The 18,189-nt window shown below is 37.6% G+C and overlaps 1 long non-coding RNA gene across 3 annotated transcripts; it reads right to left on the bottom strand.

Moving 5' to 3' along the window:
* Positions 1–8,214: 8,214 nt before the first annotated feature.
* On the bottom strand, positions 8,215–17,141 carry LOC139144144 (uncharacterized). 3 transcript variants are annotated; one of them, XR_011554759.1, is made up of 4 exons: positions 16,689–17,141; positions 15,897–15,974; positions 13,002–13,115; positions 8,215–8,732 (listed from the first exon to the last, which is right to left on the bottom strand). It is a non-coding gene; the product is annotated as an uncharacterized lncRNA (long non-coding RNA). The 3 variants fall into 3 exon arrangements; XR_011554758.1 differs by lacking the exon at positions 15,897–15,974 and having other exon boundaries at positions 13,002–13,109; positions 16,689–17,140; XR_011554760.1 differs by lacking the exon at positions 15,897–15,974 and having other exon boundaries at positions 16,689–17,140.
* Between the last annotated feature and the right edge of the window lie 1,048 nt (positions 17,142–18,189).

The following is an 18,189-nucleotide window of genomic DNA, read 5'->3' on the forward strand; positions in this document are numbered from 1 at the left end:
ATCCGTGTAATATATAGCCTTTGAGTGGACGATAAGTTTGAAATCATAACATACTCGGAAATGTGTTAGATTTTAACAAAAATGAACATTGTGAGCCAGTTCGCGTGCCATCGTTTATCTTATGTCTTAAGGTAGATAAATACTAAATTGGTCATTTTTCTGTCAAATTTTCGAAATTCTCAGAGAATACGCCTTGAAATCAAGGCCATCATTGAGCTGTGTCGCTCATTCATAATAAGTAATTGTTTCCGTGTAATACACGATTTTTAAAATTCAAAACATATGCACGTGGCTATCCCGGTCAAATCGGGGAGCTTTTGTAAACATTGTGGACACATTTGCATTCCTATTTGCATAATTCCCCTTGAATGACACAGCGTTGCGTAATTTACATAGTGACGTTGTTGGGCTTCTCCAAAACCCATGATCACTCCCACCTGTCAACAATAAACCGTAACAATAATGTTTGTTGAAGCACCGTCCCTCCACCCAGGAGGGACGGTGGTTGAAGCCTAGTCCAATAAGTCAGTTTTCGACATACGGAAGTGTCTCCGCTCAAAACGCATTGCGGCCAAAAACTACCTGTTTTACCGGTATGTTTCACGTCTAAGCTTATCCATACCCGATAAGAGACAACTGTTCTCCATCCAACTTAATATTACGACCTCAAAACCCCAAAATACGTCCAATTCTGTTAACATTTTACATGTGAGTCGACATGCAACAAAGTTCCACACTCAAAATTCTTCGATCCTGCTCTGAATGAAATTAGGGTCGAAAAAACTACCAAAAACCACGACTTTTTCTGGTATATTATGTCGGTCAATACAATGTCTGACATTCAAAAACTGTTCCCAGAATCCCAACCTATGATGCAGAACACCAAATTATTATGTCCGTTTCTGAATATATTTAGCATATCTGCTCAAGTCCGACATCCAAAATTGTACCTACTCCGGACTAATTGGAGCCGAAAAAAACGAACATCTTTTTCTGATGCAGTGATTGTGTTTTACACATCGGTCAACCATGGTCAAACTCCATTCCAACTTTTCCCCACACAGAAACTGGGCAGTTTGGATTATTCATACCTATCTTAATCCTACTGTTCGTAATGTTTATGTTGTAAACACATCTATCGCACACTTTAAACACCTTTCCCGGGTTCTTGAACCCGGTTGGTCAAAATTGGCTGTTCTGGCCTTTTTGATCACCCCTCTCAAAATGCTTGGATAGTTGACTTGGAAAACAATTAACATTAAAAGTTTCATTAGCAATTAAGCCAACACCGGAGACATCGTGAGACACGAACAATCGCAACAACACCAATTCAAAGAAAAGTCAAATTGGACTCCACGAACAGCAAAAAATACAAAACCTGAAAGCTATCTGAAGCTGCTAAACTCGCACTTCTAGAGATACCCTTTCAAACAAGGAAACAAAACATGTCGCGTGCCCAAAGAATCGCGATAAACCAGCTTGCAAACAGTAGACAAATTACCGTAAAAAACCTTTGACAAGGGTCGGGTTTTGTCTTTGTCAACACAAAAGATTACGTACACGAATGCGAAAGGCAATTACGCAACACTAAGTATTATACACAACTAGCCAGTGACGACACAGAACAAATAGTAAACAAAGTACACGAACTATTAAACAAAATGTACGGAAACAAACACATCGATCATGATACTTGTAAGTATCTTGATCAAGAAAACATAAAATCCGTACCCCGCAGTGGTAATTATTGCCTAAAATTCACAAACCTCGGCAACATTCTAAAAGACACACTATTCAAAACAAAATTTACTGAAGTAAAGAAACATAGAACAAACAAACTGAACCACCAAAACGGACTCACAACGAGACCCAAACATTAATATACTTGCCTCGCTACTCGAAGAGCAAGACCACTAAAATGCATTAAAATAATTTTTCACAAACACAAACTAAGGAAAGAATCTACACTGCGACTGATGAGAAACCACACTCGGGTTTCGAAACGCAAGCGTCAAAGGGCCACTCTATCAACTCTGTACACAATAGGTCCGGCTGCGTCTCGCCATAAGCTTTCCCCACACAAACAAAACATTACCGTACACACTGATCCAAACTTCCCTACAAATATCCGAGGCGAAACAAACATTTTTGTAAACACAAACAATCGGATAAGAATGTAGGAACACATTTTTGAAACGAATCAAACACAAACTCGACACAAAAACATTTTGGATAGTTAGGTGGGAGCGTCTTTCACACTTTTTACATTCATTGCTCTCGTGTGGGGGGTTGTCAACCTGATGTAATCGCAAATCCTCAGATTTCCATCTGATATAGGTATGTACGTAAACAAGAAAAGTAAACTCATGAATTTTAATAGACGGGGTGGCTGAGACCAATTTCAATAGAGATTGGTCTCAGCCACCCCGTCTAAGTCTGTGTGGGGAAAAGTTGTCATGCTCGGTAAACTTCGCGTTGTAAGCTTATGCACCTTCTCAATGCATCTGAACGTAATCACGGTGAATAAAGATTACGTTCACGTACCTCACCAAGGGTTTCAGTGTCGTTTTATTTTGGAAATGGTTGCACAAATTCATGTCAGTATAGCTTGAAAACGATATTGAATAAGGTAATTATACACTTATGCAATAAATTTAAAGAAACCAAAATAGAAAATAATAGAATTATTTCCATGAACTTGAAAAACTTAAACAACCACGAAAGTGCTTTTTTCGAATCACCAACTGCATTTTCCTGTTTATAAACTCAATCACGCGGACAAACAGCGTGCTGCTGGGTTGTCTATCATCGTTATTATAGTAGTTCAACGGCCAGTCGCCACCGAAGAACGACGAATGCTCGATTCAACATATCAGAAAACGCGATATTCAACTGTTTGACTGAAGTTCACGTATTTCTTTACTTGTACAAGACTCGAACCTCACGATTTTAGAATGACGCATTCAGTTATAAGCAGTGTGCGAAATTAACGTCGGTCCGACGGTCCGAGACCGACAGATTTCTCGTCGGGCCGAAGGTTTTTGGCAACATGTCGGTCCTTATGACCGACTGAAATTTGGAATAAATGATGAAAATTTCTCCTCCGTCAAGACCTGTATCAGATGCAGATGATGACTGACTCTGAATCATGCGATTCAGACTTGAATGTCATGCACCTATTAATGTTTTCCACCGTGGGAGTGCGGGCAACAGGGGATATTGATCGCACTTCGTGTCCTGGTAGTGGGGAATTTGATCTCTATGGTACACCAGACCGGGGTGGTGGGAGTTGACAATGTCGCAACATAGTAATTTTTTGTCTTGCGACTTTTTACATTTACAAAAGTCTAACCCCTCCGATCGACGCGCATAGCACGGTGCAACTGATTACATTCAGATCAGTATGAATTACGTCCGTGCATGCAGATTCTAGCAATGATGGAATGGATTGATTTTGGTGCAACAATGTGACACAATATTATAATAATACTCGTCTAGAGAGTGTAACCCTGGTAATGTTAGCATATCTGTGTCATATGATAACAACACCCAGTACTACTTCAATAGTTCCACACTTTAAGTGTTCGGAATTTACATGTACACAAATGTACATAATACAGCCCTTCGTTTTATCAAACTGACTCTATTTTCTTTGCTTTGATTTTTCATTGAAGCGTTAAAAACATAAACGGTTCACAGAAGAGTTTAAGACAAAAACCTACTACGAGAACAGTGCTGTTGACTAAACATATTTGGTTTTGAACATGGAGGTATTTGTTTACCTCAAGTTTTGAACAAGGACTAGATGTTACACGACAGCCCAATTGCACTACCTGCAGTCGACAGTCAAGTTCAAGTTTCGCTGCGTTTGTTTGTGGACCGCTAGAACATCTTGCTCGCTTGTTGGTTTTTAACCAAAGTTCACAAGGCCGACTCTTACCACGACATATCGTGATAACAAGTGTGCATTTTATAAAACAGAGCGACCTTATCATTAACAGTTTTGTCGAGTTGCACTGTCTGTCGTGTATACTCTCAGAGGCCGAGAGTAGGGCTTCAAATTGTTTCGATGTATACCGTTTTACGACAGGCAGGCAAAACTCAGCGTCATCATGGACTGTAGGCCTAAATGTCGCAAAAATTACGTCTTTTAAGATTTTACGGTATCATTAACTGATTGTGTCGATGGTTTTCAGCAGTATCGAGGTCTGTCAAACTTTTCAGAGTCATTTTAATAACTTTACGTCACTGTTCTTATTAATATGCAAAAATTAATATTTGTCCGCATTTTTAGAAATTGAAATTGCGCATGCAAAATCGACGAAAACAAATCTTAGTAGGCGACTGCTAGTGTAACAATGAATAATAAAAGGCATATTCAGGACTCAGAGTACAACCTGCAAAAACGGCCATGTGTGCAACATTGATAAAATTTGTCCGCATTTCAAGCTGTGTGTCCGATGTCGCGCGCGTACAGCTATATTTAGGAACAAACGTGTAACCGTGAACAGCGCTATTGTACACAGCAATGTAGAGAACACCATTCCCCATAGAAAGTTACGATAGAAAAAATTTCTCGCTATCATCAGCCACATGTAGCCATGCCAGTGCATGAGCCTGTATTCCCCGGCCCCTGGGTGTTTGACATCATTTTATAGTCCGAGAGTAGGGGATTTGACATGGCTAGGAAAAATGTCAAATTCTCCTGTTAGTCCCGTTGTCTCCCCCCCTCCCCCGGTGATGGAAAACATTGATAAATGTGTGCGCATGACCTTGAGGAAGATGAGGGCTGTGATCTTTTTCAGATTCCTGATCATGTAGATGAATATTTCATGATCATTCATTTACACTATTCTGCAATCTATGTGAAAAATAGTCCTTTGGAGTGAATACTTACTGACTCTATTGATAAAAGGATATGAAATTAAATATTACAACATTCAAAAGCATAGTATCGGTGGAGAAGTTGACTTTAATGGTCGTTAACAACTGCATTTATTGAGGACCGGCAGTTTTCTGTAAGGACCTGAAGCTTTGGCTTGGTGCAGGTCCTTATGACCTGAAGCTATTTTCTCTTATTTTTTACATGCCTTTCACAAAAGTAATATAATTATTTCTGTTCAAGGGCGACACGCTTCCTCCATCGATAGTAGTCGATCGCGACCTTTCACAGGTAGCTTGTAACTGCGACCTTGTTGATTTTTACATGATTCCCATATTCAATATGTTTTAATTTGTGATTTACGGCATAGAAATACCTGATGAAGAATTAGTCGATGTCGGGACCTCAAAATAATACTCTAATTAATGGGTGACCATCCTTTGAAGCAGTCTCTTCTACCGCCATGCACTTGATTGACCTTTCTATTTTATATCGGTGGCGTTATTTTCTTATTTACTTCGACGATTTTGAATTTCAATCGTATTTTGTGATACAATCATGTAGCGTTCAACAGTAATATTGGGTCAGTACAAACTGAGTACGCTGGGTTTTTAACGCCAATTTGGCAATAAAGGTGAATACGTTTGTCCATTGACGCACATGCATAAATTTCAGCCTTGAGACAGGAAAGTGAACATCCGCGTGGTCCGACAAACGAAACTAGCTATGAAATGGCCACGACGTCGATGGCTCCTGAAATCTTTATCACATGATAGATGTTCTAACAACTACTAAACCGCGATTTGTTATCATAAACAGTACAGTGGGCTCCCTCTACTGTCTATAGTTGAATTGCGTTAATTTGGGCATCTTTAGAGGGGACGGTGAGAGGGTAATAGAACCAAACTCATGATCTGTGACACAATTTTGTTTACTTTACTATTTTACCATGGGTTTGGTTTGTGTTGATCTGGTTGGTTAGCCGTCCCAGGGCCTGGGAACAGTAGCTGCAGGCTTGTCAAACACTAACTGGTGTCATCAACAGATTAGTCAATTAGGGGCTACTTATCTAACCGGTACACTGTGCCAAAAGTGAGAAATCCATTGAGGATTCTTCTGTATATTGTTCTGGATACTTCAAGAATCCACCAGAATACTAAAATATACATTATGTATGCCAGTGGATTCTGGTGGTCAATGGATTCTGTCGGATACGGAACAGAATCCATTGCTTAATCCATTGCAGGATTCTGCTGGATTCACGTGTTATCCATTATATATGTATTTCAGGATACTACTGGATTCTCTAATTTATAGAGAATCAAGGGACCAGTACTTTGGCTTGATTGATTACATAATAATGGAAGGGACAGTTGCCGCATATATCCATACTTATTATTCACCAATTTTTACATAATTATCCAACACTGGCTTCGGGGGACCTGGGGTGTGGGGGTGGGTCCTCAAATAACAGTAATGCTTTGTAGCTTTTGACTCATGTATTTCTACTCATACAGGCATCACATACACTATATATATATATATATATATATATATATATATATATATATATGTGTGTGTGTGTGTGTGTGTGTGTATACGCAATGAGTATTCTTTTTACAAGTGAAGACACCAATGTAATGATGCTTTCTACAGCAAAATAGAGTACAGATTGCATCTGAAAACTATACTGCAATTTAGATACACAAATCCAAGATCACTGTAAATGATTCTTCTTTATTCCAAACGAATGTGTAAATGTTAGTAAAATAAATAAAAAATACAGACAAAAAACATTCAGAACAATTTTCCTGAGACACATTCAAAGTTATCTTCAATACTGTAAAAAAGAATTTCCATAGCCTTGATAACTCTAATATCAATTAATGCAGTCACTTTTAAATATGCCTGAGCCTAACAGGGAGAAATATGGTTCATCAGAACAATTTGATATCTTACCATTATCATCCCTATTGACCTGTATACAAAATTTTGAAGCAATCTGTTGACCTGTTTCAGAGAAATTATTTTAAACAAAAACAGGAAAATAACCCAAAATACAACAAGCAACAATAAAAAACAGCTCAATTAAACCCATATGACAATTTTAAATTATAATAGAATTCATTGTTTCACGGCCTGATCTGTGAAAATAAAACACAGTGAATCATGTGTCCCAAACAGCAAAATAGTGAAATTAAATCCTGGTGAAAATTAATGCTCTTTACAGTATGCTGTAAATTTTGGCATACGTTAAAAGATATACATGTGTAGTATTCCTAAGTTTTGTACAGTAAGTTTGTGTCAATTGAGATGTGTCAGCTATGACTGTGTAATTCACCAAATTACAAGATCAACTATGTGTACCTTTAAATATAGGAATAAAAAATCATTTCAAGAGTTTCTTGATTGAATATGAAGCACTCAGCTATCTACACAGCAAGAAAAGGCAGACACATGCCTGTAACAGAGGATAATCATTACCTGTAACAGGCCCAGAGAAATAACCTTTTTGCAAGACCAGTAAAAACCTGTCAAATTTTAGGGTTGTGTAAATTCTGATTCATGGTGGTACAGGATTGTATACAATGCTGTAAATTCTGACTGTATCAAGACCTATAATTGCAGCACTGAACCACCGGTGTGCGTACAGTGGTGTGTCAGCTACAGGGCCTGAAATTTGGATGGATTTCAGGGTGTAAATTTGTTGTAAAAATTGGCAAATTTTGATGATTGAAGCAGAAAGAAATGTTATTGTTTGAACACTGAAAAATTTCAGACCCTGTTAGAGATCAGTGTTCACAGCACTGTGTACAGGTGCTGTAATTGGTAGAAATACAGCCATGTGTTTACAGTACTTGATACAGACATGTGCATCAGCCCCTGATAGAACTCCTTCTGTATTTGCTGACACAGACCTGTAACACAGTTTGTATCAGGGCCTGTGCAGGGAATGTCACAGGGTGAATTTTTTTGTAGTGCATGTTTAATTAACTCTTACTTATCACATACATGTATGTGCACTGTTAAATTGTAGCTTTTGTTCAGTTCATCAAAATCTAAAAAAGTAGGAAAAATTGCTCTGAAAAACACAATATTGCATATCTCAGGACAAACTGATTACTGCTTCAATTATATTATCCTAAGAGACCTGCATTTAAAATTTCAAAGCAATCTGACAAGCAATTTCAGAGAAATTTTTGGACAAGAAATAGAAAAATACCATCAGTAACACGGTGTGGCTCACATTTGTTTCAGCATGTTTAAACACTGTAACTGCACCTTGATAAATTCTTGAGGCACAAATCCAGATACGTCAAAGTGACAATTTCAGCAGTACTTCAAAGATGTACTTGTGAAGTATTTGTAAGTTATGCCTTGGTTATACTAAACTTTCTTGGTGTAACTGACCTGTGCCAGCTAATGACTTTATATTTCACTGAACTTACAACACCAGCTCTGTGTACTACTTTTCAAGTAAAGCAATTAAAATTGAGAACAAATCAGTTGTTGACCAACAGAGGGATGATGGATAATTACTCAGAAAAGCTATGCATCACTGTTCTGTCTCACACAATTGTCACTGAACTGTTTTTATCAGGTGGTCTCTCACTGGCTCTGCCATACTTCCTCTGCAGTATGTAGTGTCTTGAATTAGAGTCATTAAGCATTCGCTGATTGAGTGTGTCTATCCTATCAAAACGTTTAGTTTGTCAGATCGCCAAGAAGGCCTGGAGGCAATTATCCTTCCATCTGGTGGGACCTCCTCATCAGACATCAGGTCTGCAGTTACATCATTCCAGAAACCCTTCTCATCTGCATTGATCACTGCACTTCTCCTCTTTAAAATCTGTAGGTAGAAATGATAAATGATGGTTATTTAAAATAATGCAAAGAGTGAGATAAATGATGGCATAATACTTACAGTCACTGCCATAACTAACAATATGGTACATTTGATATTTTAAGATCAACTCTGGTATCATGACTTATTACTGATTTGAACATATTATGTTGCCTTCCATCCACCTATGCTTAGGAACATACGGAAATTCATGTATCATTTTAACATTGTCATCCTTGTCCAAAGACCTTTGAGCACATCAGAATGGAACTGTCAATTTACATAACCCTCAACTAAAGTAAGTCTTGCTTTGTTAAATTTTATTTGAACCCATTAGTACATTTGTACAATTATTGTGACAAAATTGTTGACTCTGTATATCTAATAGTGCTAACTATGCAAAGACCCCAACCCATACTACAAATATCCCATGATTCATTCTGATTTGTATCAACAGAGATTCCCTAGTCAAGCCAGGCATAGCTCACATGTGTAGAGAAAACTGTAGACTACTAAAAATAAAAATTTTGAAAAAATGCTTTGAAGGAGACTCATTGTCAATAACCATTTCAAATGATTTTTCAATATCATGCATTATTTAGAGTACATATAACACAATGGGAACTAATTTGGGATAATTGGATGAAGTAATGTCGATTTCATCTACAAATGTAACCTCATCTACTTTTCTTTTTATGTTATGCACTTGTTTTTATGAGTATTTGGTAATATTGCAACATTCAACTATAGGGCACCTAACATATTTGAGAAATTTGAAAAATATGAAAATCCAATTATCCCAAATTAGTTCCAATCGTGTTATATACATTTTATATAATTTTCAAGAAATTATATAGACAGCCATACAGAAAAGTTTGAAGTATAATAGAGATACTTGAAGCATGGACTGGCTGTTGTTGAATACTGTTCAATAACTGTCAGTTCAGCCACTAAGTAAATACTAGTTCAAAACTATATCCTTGTTCCCAGCGGGTGCAACACTGAAGCTGTTTTGACTATGCAAAATGTTTTTATGAAAAAATGTATATTAAGTTACATTTTGTGAAATAAGGCAAGAGTTTTCTTGCACACAGTTGGTTGTTCCAAAAACAGTTTCGTATAATGTTAATAAAAGATAAAACTATGGTTTTTTAGCACATCGTGTAATCTGGAACATGTTATCAGAGCATAAGCTTGTTTCATCTTTCAATATTAAATTTGCAACAAACTCTTGGACATGAGTGTGTCTTGTGATATTGTTTCAAAGTTGTGTTCCCTGGCAAGGTTCATAAAATACACTTCATGGATTCCTTCAACAATATTTTGGCCAGTTAAAAGCTGTTAAAAGTGTTAAAAGCTCATCCTGAGTTTGACTATGCTATTATTGTATGTTATGTTATGTACATTTGTGTTTTGAACTCAATCTAAGAGCCCCTTTAGTTGTTTCAACACTACAGATAAAGTATGGCATAAAACTTCGCCTCAGATCGCCTCTGTATCGTTTCCGACATTGCTGTCGCCTCAGTTTGTTTATTTTGTATATCGTTTCATTACCGCCTCTGTATCAGCCTTGCATTGCTTCCGCATCGTATCAGCCTAAACATCGCCACTGCATCGTATCAAGTCAATTTCATGGTCCCAATTGGCCACGGCATATTATTCACTCAAAAATGCCACAGCAAAGTTGCCGCCTTCGGAAATTTCGCCGCCTGGCATTGCCCATGTTTTTGAGAGTAAAGGTATACAAAATGAAAGATCAAATACATGTGTCCAACCCCATATGTCCAACATTATCCATTCATGAAATGTTGCTTCAACACACAAAAATGGGAACAAAGTTGAAACATATTGTGATTATAATGCGCTTCTTTTACGAATTGCTTTTATTTGATATGAAGTTTGTATACCGTTTTATTTGCGAACATTTTTGTAACAAGATAGCACTCTACCAGGGACAGACATTAACGGTTGCAAGTGAAAGTCGCGTTTGGACAACTGCAACTGAAACACCAGTACGGGTTGCCCGATGAGACAAGTGTCAAAAAGTGACGTGGGACAACTTTTCCACTGACTAGAAACCCAGAAATGTGTGGTACTGTGTGCGGATTACCATTTTAAATGACTGAAATTAGTATTTTTAAGCTTAAATACATGTACGTCCTTGAAAGCGCACAAGAAAAACTGGCCGTACAAAGTAAGGACAATTGCTAAAATAATAACTGCAGTGTATCATATACTAGGTTAACACATATAGTGATGCCGCCATGAATTCTCCTAACGCTTTCAACAGTGACCTTTAAACCCGATTGACGTGAATAAATTATGATGTAGAGGAAGTCCGTGACCTTTAGTCACAACACATTGATAACACTCTGATAGCGGGAACTTCCAAGTGTTTCAATAATTGCTACGCAATTCATACTATAGAGTTACACTCCGCAACCAATTATCCATCACAAATAAAATTAATTTTAGGCAAACTATCGCACCATGCGCATACGGTATAAATCTGAGTTGGCCTACATATGTCACGCCGCGCCAATCACTCTAAATCACGTACCCACATCGTCCAAGACGTTCAAATTCATGATTATTAACCGATCATTTACCTTCAACTAGATAAAATCTTGTCTATATTCTCAATTTTCGATGACTTTTGACGAAATGACATCGACTTTTCATGCCCGATATCTCATATCCGATGTCTTTGAGTTCCGTGAATGAGGCGATGCGCTAGTGAAACGATACGGAAACGATACCAAACAACCGAGTGAGCGATGTTGGATTTGGGGTTGGGCGATGCGGAAACGATACGGAAACGATAATGAGGCTAAAAAAGCGAAGCTTTGGGCGATACTTTATCTGTATGTTTCTCCAAAATAATTTGCAGGGTTTACACATTTCATTGTGATCTCAAAATTTGACATTGAATAAGCTGCATAACTATCGATTACATCTGTATCTTCAAGGGAAGGTTAACAAGCGACCTAGCGGCCGATATAGCTCCGCTGTGTTTATGTAGAGAATAACTATTTTTGACACATGTTGGTGAAGAAGGTGGAATCTTTGATAGCTCATTTCAATGGCCAGAAAAAGAGGCTAAAATATCTGCAAAAATATACAATTGAAGATTTCATCATAATTTGAATTTTTACATCGGATCATTCCAAAGAACACGTCCACTAAAGCTATCTGACGAGTAGTTTTTAGAGAATAAAATTTTCTGACCAAAAATGGCAATGATTGTCCCCTAAAATAAAAATTGCAGATTTCACCATAATTTTAGTATATCACATATTACAATAATCCCTTGGAACCTGTATACCAAATATCAAAGCTATCCACTTGCAGTTTTTGAGAAACAAATTTTTTTAACAGAAATAGCAAAAATTGCCCCAAAATATACAAAATTGCAGATTTCATCATAATGTCAAAATATCAAATTTAGTTATTCTGTAGGAACCTGCATATCGAATTTCAAAGCTATCACACCAGTACTTTTTGAGAAATACATTTTTCAACAAATGGCAAAAATTACCAATAAATAACAAAATTGCAGATTTCATCATAATTTCAATAAATACCATTAAGTTCATCGGTAGGAACCTGTATAACAAATTGCAAAGCTAAGTTACCCTAAGTAAACTGCACATCAAATTTCAAAGCAATCCGACGATCGGTTTCAGAGAAGATGACTTTTTTACCAAAAACAGGAAAAATTGCCCCAAAAATACAATTATGGAAATTTCACCACAATTTGAACAACCTTGACTGGGGTTACCTCCAGGAACCTCTATACCAAGTTTCAAATTAATCTGACTTGAAGTTTCAGAGAAGAAGATTTCTGACCAAAAACAGGAAAATTGCCCCAAAAATGCAATTATGCAAATTTCACCACAATTTGAACAAACTTGAGTGAGGTCACTCCTATGAACCTCCATACCAAATTTCAAAGAAATCTGACTTGCGGTTTCAGAGAAGAAGACCATTATTGATGGACGGACGACGACAGACAATCAGTCTATCGGATAAGCTCCGCGTCTCTGACAGCGGAGCTAAAAAGGCAGATTTTGTCGCTTAAAGCTGTTAGGTGCTCTGCAAATGTATAACCAAATATCAAAGCTGAACTAAGTAAAATTGATTTTACTTGTGTCATGATGGTTCTACCATGTACATGTACTATAATTCACCAACACTGGTGCTTTGGTTACCTTGTCCTTCAAAGTTCACTGGTTTAGACTAAAAAATTATCAGTGCAGACTTTGTAGTACATACCTCTCGTATTCTCCTGTTGTTGGCATGCCTTTTTGTGTAACTCTGTCTTTCCTTGAGACACTACCCTTTCCCTACTTTTTCAGTGCCTAATAAACATCTCCAAGGGGCCTGCAACTTGCAAGGATATAAATAAAAGAGTTAAAAATCTTACTGTGAAAAATCAAAATATCTGAAACACAGATGATGAATCATCATATTTCATGTGACAATAATGACAATGAATAATCATATTAATCTGAATATCAATTGGTATTCACATTTGAATCAGACAATAGCATTCCCATGGCCTACAAAGGCTTGACATCATCGGATTTCCACTGCACTAAGCATGGATGAAAGATTGACTCTTTTTACATCCATGGTTATACAATAATACAAAATGTTCATGTTGAAAATAAGACCATATTTCATTTGATACAGAAATTGCATTAATTTAGAAAGTTAGAAATCATAATGAAGTGATGCAAAATAAAATGACATACCATGTTTAGGTAAGATCAGAATTATTCTCATGTTTACTTTAAGGCAGATGAGTTGCAACTTTTGACATTATTTTTATGATTTTTATATTTAGATTAAAATCAGTTCATAGCAAATTTCTACAACTCAGAGATGTTTACTCTAGTATAATTATCCACAGAGTTGGACTGCATGAGGAGATTCTTGAAGACAAATAATAAATGGGTGCCGCACCCAAATATGGCTGCCTACATGCAACTACATGATAAACAGCGTAAATGGTGGATGTACACATTTAAATCTTTACAAATACAACATGGTGCAACCCACTGAAAGGAAGGGAAAGGGATTCACTCCACTTAGAGGAAAAATTCTTGTTTTCACCTATTAATTATGGCAAGATTTTGAAAATTGCGGGAAATTTAAAATTAACAAAGATGTGCTCAATTTCTTGTCTATTCTGCCACAACCAAATGCTGTTGAGGCACAGTTAATGACTATATATCGTTCAATTTGTAGATTGCAATGAATATCTGAAGAAATTGAAGGTACTTTGAGGTTGGACAAATTTCACAGTGTTGCAGCTCACGGCCTTTTAAAGCCCCAATAGCAGTATCTTTAAGCATTATTTTATGCGCTAACTTTCAAGTTGAAATAAGTTTGTGAGAGTGTATAAGGTGGTGTGTAAGAAGCTGGGTAGAAAGGACTGATGTACATGTAGTGTAGAGCTGTGTGCATGTGACATGGCTAATGAATGTAAACAAGACAAAATAGACTGTGCATAATGGCGATAGGCTAGTTGCGACTTGGATTTTTAATGCCAGTAGTTGATGCACCCCTGTTTTAGACAAAGGTGATGGGGCATGCCCTCAAATTGAAGCGTCTGCAATGTCTACCACCCATACAAAGGTTGAACACTACAAGGCAAGCATCCATGTAGGGCCAGCTATGATCGTTTTGAACAGCAATATTTTAGGTCGGACATATCTGATTTTCCAGAGAAACAGCGCTATGTAAAACCCTTAGGTCAGAACCAATGATCATTAATTTCCAAATACATACAAGTTAACAGTATGTTTAAGAGTTGATATATACTTTATTTAAAGCTCCATAAGCTGTATCTTTTGGCTATTTTTTCAGAACTTTTGTTTTGTGGTTTTCCTACACTTTCTGCATTGAATCCCTAATTCGTAATTTAATGCCAAGTATTTAGCATGTCAACACAACCTAAATGAGTATAATCTACGAAATTACGGTATTGTTGAAAATTGCATTCAAGCCTGGACTAGAATTCATTTGTAAACAATAAACAATGATCACTACACACATACAAGCTGTGTTGACAAAAAGAATACTTGAAATTTCAGCATGACAAACTTTTTAGGATCAGACACAGTAGTTGATATACAGAAGCAGAACACTGAAAAACTTGCAACAAGTTACAGCTTATGTCCCTTTAAATCCCACGTTGACAGAATATAGTAATTTCCACAGAAGATTCAAGGGTTTTACATGTGTGTTGATGTCCCCCGAATTTCTAAAATGGTCCCCTTGGGACAGGAGTAGGGGTTTACAGTGACCCCCTGTTTTGACATCCCAGATTGAACACTGACAGAGGTGAATGTTTTCACCTGTGACGTTGCATGTTCTGTTCCTTAGGAATATTACCAAAATCAAAATGACTGTTAAAATTTGAATTTACTCATCATATGTTTCACAAATGTATGGTTTCCTACTGCAGTAAAAGCCAACATCCTTCAGAGCTGAAGTAAGTTTGTGAAAATACAGTAATTTTGGTGTATGTGCAATTTTGCACAAGGTAAAGATTGTGCTGTGATTAAATATTTGCCCAAACATGCAAACACTGAGGATACTGTGCATACCTGCACTGAAATCTTCACATAAAGTGCACAGAGTAGTCTAATGTATAATGTAGAGCGCTGAATGTTTTCAACTTAGACATTGTATGTTCTATGTCCTTAGTAATATTACCTATTTTTGAAAATGGGGAATTGCGAGGTGTAAGTCTTCCTAAAAGTTTATTTTCTAGAATCGATTTTCATTCTAACATTACTCAAACCTAGCGGCCGATATAGCTCCGCTGTGTAACTAAGGGATACTGTCGCATACAGTTGTCTAGCATCATTCCTTGCAAGCTCTATTTTGGAGGCCAAAGAGTACGCGACAGCTTTGAAAAGAAATGAATTTTTATGTATAAAAATGTGAAAGAACCTTGAGGCTCCCACCTCAATATCAAAATGTTTTATGTTACAAAATATTTTGGTCTCGACAAGTTATCCAGCAAAATCGCTGTAGTGAATATCGCCATGCATTCTGGTCATTTGGATAAAATTAGCATATTTTTAATGCAAATTCACGTACTTGTCACATTAAGGTGTCAGAGATTCAGAGATTTTTTGTAATTGATATATTTACCAGCAACGCGGCTCGGAGCAAACAGGAGCTGTTTCCAGACCGGTGGGTGGAGGGACGGTGATTCACTTCACATTGTATCTATGAGGAAACCATTAAATCTTATTTTTCAATACAGAACTAGCCACATCTGTGTATTTATAGATGCTTGATTATTGATATTAATGTACTTAAATTAGACTGAGCTGGTTACTAGTGAATCATGAATGTTGGTGCACGAAATTTGGTTTTTCGAATAGTACCGGATGGTGAGAATAGCGTTTGAAAGCAGATGTGAACACAAATATGCTATTGGACTTTCACCCAAGTGATTACATGTTTCTAAAGGTTTAGGGTATTCTTTGAAAGTTCAAAGGTCAAATAAGAAATTTTAGGTCAGTTATTAATAAAACATCAAATAAGACTGTGACACAAAGGACAATGAAAGTTGGGGGCAATCTTTTTCTTGAAAACACTTTTGAAGGGTGATTATTCTATATTTTCGAAACACCAACACCAAACCCTAACACCCCCCCCCCCCCCCCCCCCCCCGTAATTTCTGTACAGTCGCTCGCCACGAAAAGGTTACATTAGCATGAAGTTGCCTGGGAATTAGATGTTCATTGTTTATTGAAATTTTATCAGCATATCGATGATTTAAACAACACAAACGTTAGACATTTTTGCAAGATAAAGACATTGCTGAACACGTTTATACGAGAAGGAGTAGACGTATGTACGAAAAGACACTTGGGCTGGTTACATATGGCTGGTTAAGAATAAATAAGACAAAGAGGACAAGTTAACTATACATACCTGTACCTGGTATACTGTACACGACCTCCGTCCAGCTGATGCAGGACTCCAGCAGCGATCGAGGGGTCGACCTTTCGCTTGTGCGAAAAGAGTTGCCCTCTTCCGTCCAAATTGCTAAAATGGGTTGTCGAGTTTCGTCCCGATTGAACGGAGAATAAACTTGCTGCTTGTCGAACCGTTGAGCTTCTGGTAGTAGCTCTAAACGTAACTAAGTTCATGACATCGACACGATTGGACTCTCCAGTTGTACTAGATTAAAACGTACAGCGTAGTCGTCGAGATGGTCCAGGATTTCAAGGTAGACTGTAGACATTCCTAAACACGGGCGGGACATGTCAGTAAACGCTAAAAGATGAACGACTGGAGATTTTGATCATTGTTGGCGGTACGTGTACGCGACGCCACGCCAACACCACACTGGGTCTTCTGATTGACCTTTGACCAATATGGCTTACGGCTCCTTAGGTTTTCAAATATTCACGAAACGAACTGCGAAGAATTTGATGATAACTATCATTTTTTACTCAATCTTGAAGAAAATGTTATTTTTTCGCTCTCGTTAGACAATAATATTGCTAACTTAGCCCCATCTTTGTCTTACACCAGATAAATGTACAAACTCAAGGGCAGCAGGCTAGAGGGTCAAGTTTTGCCGTGCTATCAGACTGCGGCTTGTATTGTATTTACGCAATATTATCCTCATGAATATTCTGTGTTACGCACACAGACGTGCCAAACCCGTGCACAGAACAGGAACATCGAAAAAAGCTGTTCCGAGGCGATTTTTGAGGGCAGAGGAAATTTTAATTTTGCTCAGGCAGGGAACATGTTTTTAAGTGGCAGGGGAGCAAATTTTAGTGTTTGTTTTGTAGGGCAGGGCAGATATCGGTTGATTGTCCTGGGGACAGAGCTTGGCGAAAAACGAGGAGAGAGAAAGCTACTTTTAAAACGGGGACAGGGGAAGTTGAGTCATGGTGTTTCTGGGATTGGGACACAGGGCTAGTACTTATAACTTTTCATGTCTGCAGGGGAAAAGGAATGACAACATTTTGAGGGAATTTTTTTCCAGGGCAGGGGAAATTGGCAAGTTTTTTTTCGCCACAGGGCAGCTTCAAAAATTCACAGTAGGGAGGGGAAACGGGCAAAAATAAGTGGGGAGTGGGTTTGAGTGCGGCAGGGTAGGTCGAAAAATTTTAGTGGGAGGGCAAATTATGAATTAATTACCCTCTCGACTGAAAATTAGTCAGTTCACACTATATACCTTATCATTAGTAAGGACCCCTTTAAAAGTGAATTGTTCGTTGGCTGCACCTGGCTGAACCGGATATTTGGCGAGGTCTTTTTCAAAATAGTAAAAACTAGCAGCAATTAGGCCTAATTAAAACTTTGGGTAAGGCCTGCAATCGTGTGTCAGTCATACTAAGAGGTACCAAAACGACTGAAGACAGTATTTCCTAACCAAAAAAACGGGGGTGTCAAAGAAAGTCGATAACTAAATTTT

Source organism: Ptychodera flava, chromosome 11 (assembly GCF_041260155.1).
Source record: "Ptychodera flava strain L36383 chromosome 11, AS_Pfla_20210202, whole genome shotgun sequence".
Taxonomy (NCBI): domain Eukaryota; kingdom Metazoa; phylum Hemichordata; class Enteropneusta; family Ptychoderidae; genus Ptychodera; species Ptychodera flava.